The sequence below is a fragment of the Fukomys damarensis genome, unplaced genomic scaffold, assembly GCF_012274545.1.
Source record: "Fukomys damarensis isolate Sample0158 unplaced genomic scaffold, DMR_v1.0_HiC HiC_scaffold_24, whole genome shotgun sequence".
Classification (NCBI taxonomy): domain Eukaryota; kingdom Metazoa; phylum Chordata; class Mammalia; order Rodentia; family Bathyergidae; genus Fukomys; species Fukomys damarensis.
In genome coordinates, this window is record NW_022900936.1 from 72,200,522 (window position 1) to 72,208,134 (window position 7,613).

Below are 7,613 nucleotides of genomic sequence, written 5' to 3' on the forward strand. Positions count from 1 at the left end.
ATAAATTGAGGCCATTAACATTGATGGTTATAATTGATATGTATTGAATTATCTTTATCATGCTATTTTGCTATTTTTTGGCTCTATTGTTTTTTTCCCCCAACCTCTCCCTTTAATTTCTTGCCTTGCCAGATGGATTTGCTCTGTTGGTGCTTATGGAGTTGTGACCTTCATTGTCTTTTTCTAGAATATTGTTTAGAATTGTTTGGAGTGCTGGTTTGGTCTTTATGGAGTTTCTCAGGTGTTCTTTGTTGTGGAAGTATCTTATTTCCCCATCAATTTTGAAAGATAGTTTTGCAGGATACGTCAATCTAGGTTGGAGGTTATTTTCTTTTAGGGCTTGAAATACATAACCCTAGGCTATCCTTGACTTGAGAGTTTGTGTTGAAAATTCTGCAGTAATTCTGATGGGCTTTCCTTTGTATGTGATTTGTTTCTTTTCTCTAAGTGATTGTAGTATTTTATTCTTCTGTTGTGTTTCTGGAGTCTGAACTATTATATGTCTAGGTGTAGATTTCTTTTTAATCAGGGCTAGTTGGATTTCTATATACTTCACTTCTCTGTATTCATATCAGGTGCAAGGCTTCTCCTGATCTTGTGATGTTCCACAAGAATAGTATCCCCAGATTGGTCTTAGGGGTAGAATAGGGCTTGGCTTGATCCCATGAAGATCTCATGACAGAAGAATTGAAGACAGTATTCTCCATGATTAGCAGATCCCAAGTCATTTGTAAAGGCATTTTCCAGTGGCTGTATGACTGGAGAAATTCTACACAAATTTGAACTTCAGGGTGATTTTTCAGAATTTTCAGACAGCAGGATTTCAACAGCCAGACTTAATAACCTTTCCAGCTTGGAGCCAACATTTCACCTTCTGGGTGTGCAGTTTGGTAAGAATATGGCCTAAAGCATAATCACAGAAAAGCCTGGCCCAGAAACATTGCTCTTCAGAAAAAGAAAAATTGGTCTGACTGGAGTACAAATACTAACCATACAGACTCTTATAATCTTAAAATGTTAATACATGAAAAGTGAGGCTTCCTGAGAGCAACACTTAAACAGGGATGACAAAATAAAGTCATAGCCAAAATCCAAGCAGCTATCATATAGATTCCTAAACCTGCATCAAATTGCACTCTGAAAACATGTGAGGCCTGAAAATGATAAAAAAGCAACAGGAGGCAATGGATGTCACTGGTAATGAGATCATGAAGATTGAAGCATTAATAAAAGAGAATCTCCAGGCAAAAGAAAGTGCATCCAGGACTGGTTTAGATACAGCAGACCATATAACTATTGATGTGTTAAACACTCAGATGATGACTACATTTAAAAAATTCAGAAGCACCTAGAAGTAGATTCTTTTGCATGAGACCAAAGGAAGAAAAAATGGTGGAGGTTGTTAACAAATTAATCACCCACAAAACACAGGAAGAGGCTTAATGTGAGGAGAAGTTGATACACAGGCTTATGTGACAGTCCCAAGAGGAGCTCAAGATTGCTGTGCAGCTCATGCACATTTGGCATGAAAAGGAGGTTTTATGGCAAAACAGAATTTTCAGAGAAAAACAATATGAGGGAAGATGACTTAATGATGTCCATGATGCTCTGGTTGAGAAGTAGCTTCAGCCAAACAAGCCAAGATTGATTTTGAAGAACAAATCCTCAGAAAGAAGTTCATGAACAGATTGCCATGGAAAGAGTGCAGGCTCCTTATAAAATGTGTGGAGAAATTTTGGATCAAATACTTGATTTGTCCACTAAAGCAACAGAGTTTCCAATGTTGACAAATGATCTGCTTCCACTTAAGATGATGAGTGATTAGAATGAATTGTTTTTTCATGGAAAAACCATATATGAACAAACCTCTATTAAGCAGATGCCTGCTAATCCCTCTGAAGAAGAACTTAGAGAACTGGACAAAAGAGACTTGCTAGATAGCAAAGTTTATGAAGAATATAACAGCATGGTTGGAGAGTGGGCTGTATCAGAAGAAATGATGGATGATTTACAACTCTGCAACACTTTCATACTGGGCCATGCACTTCACCGATTCATTGAAAAATCCCTTCCTTAAATTGATCCAGAAGACCCTGAACTGCCTTCATTTGCTCTCAAAGGATGCTCACTGGGAAAACTCTTAGTGGGAAAACTATCACTTTAAAGTGTCTAAAAGTATGGGTACTCTTGTCCCAGGAGCTATCCAAGCATTTTATGACAATGAAAAAGTCAGTGAAGACCTACCAATTTAGAAAGAAGGTGGAGAGTTTCCATCAGATCCGCAGGAGGATGCTAAGAAAGCCAGGACTTACACAATGTATCTTAAGATTCCTTGGCTTCAGGAGAACCATTACCAGAAACTACATCTAGTACACATACTAATGGAACACCAAAACTGAAGAAGTCAAATCAAGTTTTAGTGATCATTTCTCTAAACTCACTGTATGTGCTCAGCTTGGTGCAAAAATCACAACTGCTGAAGAAAGGAAAGAGCATTCCATACACATTATTAGTTAACACCATAGTAAATGCTATTAATGAGATAGCTATAAGATGAGTGCCTTGGCATGGCTGCCACCATTCTGATAAATAACTTCCCTCTTCACCTTAAGTTTCCATTCCCTCCATCAGGCATCACCAGTTATAAATACAGCTGATGAAAGAGCAAGGCTTGTCTGTATAAGGAATAGATCACAAATAATGACTCCTGAGTGGCTGCCCGTACAGCTGACACAATCTCTGACCCAACGGCACAGGTCACCCAATGTATAACCGAGCCCCTTCCACCCAGCTCCCTCCCTCCTTTTCTTCTCCCTTTGCCAAGCAGGTCACCACGCCACAGTCTCTCTACAATAAATCTCTCATATGAACCCTGTTGGTGAGTGGAGTGATCTTTGGCAGGGGCTGACTTCTTTCATTGGTGCCGTGACTCAGATCGGGTGTTACTCAACTTCTGGCTTTAATGCCAAGAGGCTAGAGACCCTGAGCTTTGGTTCTCTGATTCTCCTGCCTGACAACTTGTGTCCATTTGCCCAGATGCCTCTATGCACCCACCACCAGCCTCATTGATAGGCGAGTAACCAGCCTTTATTCGTGGGTTTTTCATCTGGGTTTTGATCCCCATGGTGGAGATTTCCCCTTCCTCTACAAGACTTGGCATGTTCTCAGCCTCTCCTGGCCTCTCACTCAAAATTTCTGAGCTCAGAACCCAAGTCTCCTATGGCCCTTTGGCCCCAGCATTCCACTCCTGAGTAGTGATGACCCTCCCAAATGGTGCTTTTTTGGTGACTCTCTGTCTCTCACTCTGGGATGTCTCAGTGGGTGAGAGAAGTCTTCCTTCTCCAACATCGGATTGGGACAATCCATTCCAGCAGACACACCCTTGGGCTGTCTACTAAAAAAAAATCTCAGGGCTCTTGGTGTCAGGCCTGACCTAAAACCTAAACATCTTATTAGGCTTTCTACCCATTTGGCCCCAATATTTGTTAGATAACCAAAAAAAGTGGCCACCTAATGGCTCTTTTGATCCCTCACTTAGCCGGGATCTTTACAACTTCTGTGAGCGTGTGGGCAAATGGAGTGAGATTCCCTATATTCAGGTTTTTCCCTCTTAAAACTAAGCCTTCCCTCTGTTCTTCCTGTTAGCCTCATCATGTTTTGCTTGCTACCAAAACCTTAAGTTCTCCCTCTGCCCTTGAAAAATTTGATGCAGCAGATGAGCCAAATATATTTGAGTGCACTTTAGATTCAGAAATTGTCTTATATGTTTGTGTCTAATTGTTTAAAAGTGCTTGTCCAATGATATTTTTTGAACAAAATGACATCAAAGATACAAATAAATTGTTAATTTCTACAACCTGGTTTTACAGGTTAAATAACAAAATTGTCAAGATAATTAAATATAAACTTTTAGGTTTGGGTACACTTCTATTGGTAAATAAAGAAGCAGCTGCTCAGAAAAATTTATTCTGGTCTTTGTTCACTAATGGGAATTCCAATAGTTTTCATAGACTTATGGGAAGATATGCTTCATTAAATATGTAGTTATAAAATGTTTACATTGGTTATCATCAAAGGGTTGAGTTCTAAATATGTTATTGTGATATGTTTATAATGGTCATCTTCAAAATATAATATTTTCTGTGAAAAAACAAGGAGTTATTAAAAAAGGATCTTGTAGTACCAAGCTACATTACAGGACATAGATTTCATATAATTGCAATAATTATTATTGCTACTTTTCAGGTGTACAAAATGTATTCATGTTGTCTGACCATGCAGGTCTTCCAAAATATCTTTTGATCCAGATATTCACCCTTCTCTTCTGCTCCACCTACTCTGATTACAGGTAAATTTGTAGGCCTGTACACTTTCTTTAGGTGGCAGCCTATCAAAAGGTAATAACTTAAGTAAGTTCCTGGGTTTTTTGTTTTTGTTTTAAAGTATTTTATAGAAAATAAATACATTTAACAATGGCTATTTTATACTGATACATATCTAAGTTTGTTGCAAAGATAATGTCATCATGATTATCATGCTAAAATATTATTATGTGTGGCTCCTGATTGCAAGGTTTTTTTTTGTTAATATTCTACAGGAAATCAACCACTAAAACAACCATGATTGATAAAAATAAAAGTCCTCTAATTGTATTTTAGATTCCAGATAGTGCTTGCTATCTAGACAAAGTTATGATAATTAAGCTCCTACTATACTGCTGATATCACTGATCTTCTCTTCTGGGTGTTCAACCACCAAAGGGCAAACACCAACAGTAAAAGGTAACTGGGCTAAGAAGACCACCAATATTTTGGCCCTGGCCCTCCAAGATCACCAAAGATCCAAAGTATGAAGGAACCTTTTCTACAACATCTTACATCTTTGGTAAGTAACCCAACCCCCTGAGATTGCTGGACATGAGAGGACAAATGTAATGTGTGCTAAAGGAGGGTCACCAAGACAAAATCTACCATGCTTTCACTAAAAGCACCTTGGCCAAGCAAGGCTATGACCCATCCTAATGGCTGGCACTGATAGAGATGAGAGGCCCTTTGCATGTTTCCAAAATGATGCCTAAAGAGACTTAACTGACCTTGACAAATAGCAAGAGATATTGATTAACACAGGTCTCACTTTAACTTGGTCTTAAACACCCAGGAGAAAAGAATAAACAAAAGAGACAGTCAATAAACAGGCACTAGTGATAGACTTTTGAGGCCACCACTCCACCCCCCTATAAAGGGATAGATCTCCAAGTGGTAAACCAGATAACCCAGTCTCAAAAAAAGGCTACAACACCTATTTAATACCACCCTCTACTATCTCCCTGTCAGTATTTCAGACTGTTAGATGTTTATGTGTGTTCATCCCCACTCATTCACTCCAATTCCCATCCCCCTAGTTTTTAACCTGTCTGTCTCAAATATTGGCAATTTATCTGCAGTTCTGGGACCCTTAGCTATGTGTCTCCCATTCCCTACACAAACCACTAAAATGACATATGCAGGGCAAAAGGATAGCATCACTTGCCTTGCTTACTCCCTCTTTATCTCAGAAGAGCACCCCATCTGCCTATCCAATGGCCTGTACTTCATATGCAGCCAGGAGACATTCCAATGCCTCAATTGATCTAAATTTTTCTGTTACATAGTGTTTCTCAGCCCTCCCTTGACCATCTATATGGAGTCCCAGATGTTTAAAAGGATCCTCCCACAGTCAAAGGTCACCAAGAGGGCGGCCTTCTTCCTGGCCCCCTTCTTGATGAAAACGGGGTTCTCATTGGCATGGCAATGGATATAACATGTATCTCTACCTCTACACATTTTTATCAGGCATTGTCAATGGAAATCTTAAAAGACATGGACAAAATAAGCCAATCCCTAAACACAGTCCAGGGCCATATTATTTCCTAGAAGCTGAACTGCACCAAAATAGATGTGCCCTCAACATGCTAACAAGCAACCCAAGGGGAAATGTGCCAGGCTCTAGGTGAAGAGTGTTATTTTGTTAACCAATCAGGCATAGTAAAGGCAAAGTTTAAAGATTACAATATATCAAAAACCTTAAAAAACAATGGGTTACATGAAGAATGACCCAAGACTACTCCTGGCTCCAGCAGATTATCCCATGGCTACTTCCCTTATTGGGTCTGCTGACGTACATGTGTCTTTTGGACATAGTATGCCCCTATCTATTTTGCTGTTCTAATTATTATAAAATAGATGTGTGAATTCTAGCTTTGATATTCAAGTTTGCTTATTTGTAAAAAAAAAATCAATTTACCTTTCTTTGGGTTTTGTCTTCCTTCTGTATCTACAAGCCAACTGGGAGTTAATTTGTTTCTAAAATGGTGCAAGTTTTTTGTTTCATTTACTAAGTAAATGGATCTTTGTATCTCAAGGTTACACATTTTTCTACATTTATTTTAAGGCAGAGATAAAACTTCAGGGATACAGGACATAATAGGCTATTCTTATATCTCAGATGTCACTGGACACCATAAATAATCTCTGTTCTTGACCCTTGTTTGCATCCTCATTCTGGCCACAGTTGCCCCCTGCTTACTCTGAATCCTCCAAAATCAAATTCAAACAATTTCTAATCAGATGGTCAATCAGCTTATCTTACAGGAAGTGACCACTTTGCCAGCCCACCTTCTGGATAAAGCCCCATGGTGTGATCCAGATCTGGCTGTGATTTCTTCACTTCATAACTCAATGACAACAAGACCTCCATTGGTTCTATCCTCAAGAAAGATCAGTAGATGGGATCTTAGATTGGTTAACAGAACATTTCTACCAGAAAAATCTCCAAGATTTTAGTTCAGAGAAAATTGTCTTCTATACCGTTCTCTTTATCTGCTGGCTTACACTCCCACCCCCACAGCTATGAGTTGAGCCATCAGATTAAAATCTCCCAATGGCCCCAAAACTCTCCCAACCCCAAATGTGGGACACACAATTCCTTTTATACATCTCACAACAGTACCTGTTGCCTATTCAAAAAGACATAATTTGCCACTTGTCATACTCACCCAAAGATTGATCTTTCTGTGCTGAGTATATGAGCTCCTCTTTAGACTCAATTGTGTGAGAGACAAGGCAATTTAATTCTCCTCCCAGGATACTGCATTTCCCACAAAAAAAGTTTTGTGGTCTCTAATTGATACCTGGGAGATTTAAATCATGCCTCGTTCCCACCCAACTTTCACACTAGATTTTTGATCCAACTGTTCTGCCACGCAGTCACCTTCCCAGTTACACATGCCCCCCAATTTAAAAAATTATACATTTAACTCCTTGGCAGTACTATTATTTTTTAATTACTGTCAGGAAAAGCCCTTTCCACCTGTTGTATGTAAAGCTTTCAAAATACATCTTACTCAGTTCTTTCTTCACGATTCAGGCCCCCTCTCCATGGTTGTGCTGCCCCTCAAGCTAATATACACTCCTAGATCACACCTATCACTCCACGATCTCCTTGAAGCTCCTAAACAAGCGGCCCTCCAACAGCTATGTTGCCCCCGCAAGCATAAGAGATGACAGACTAGAGATCCCTCCCTCAGCCTCTCATCACCCCACACCTGCCCCTTTTCAGCAGGAAGTCACTACAGA

General features: G+C 39.4%; 1 pseudogene; it reads left to right on the forward strand.

Moving 5' to 3' along the window:
- The first annotated feature begins 754 nt into the window (after positions 1-754).
- Positions 755-2,077, forward strand: LOC104859201 (annotated as a pseudogene).
- Positions 2,078-7,613: the final 5,536 nt, after the last annotated feature.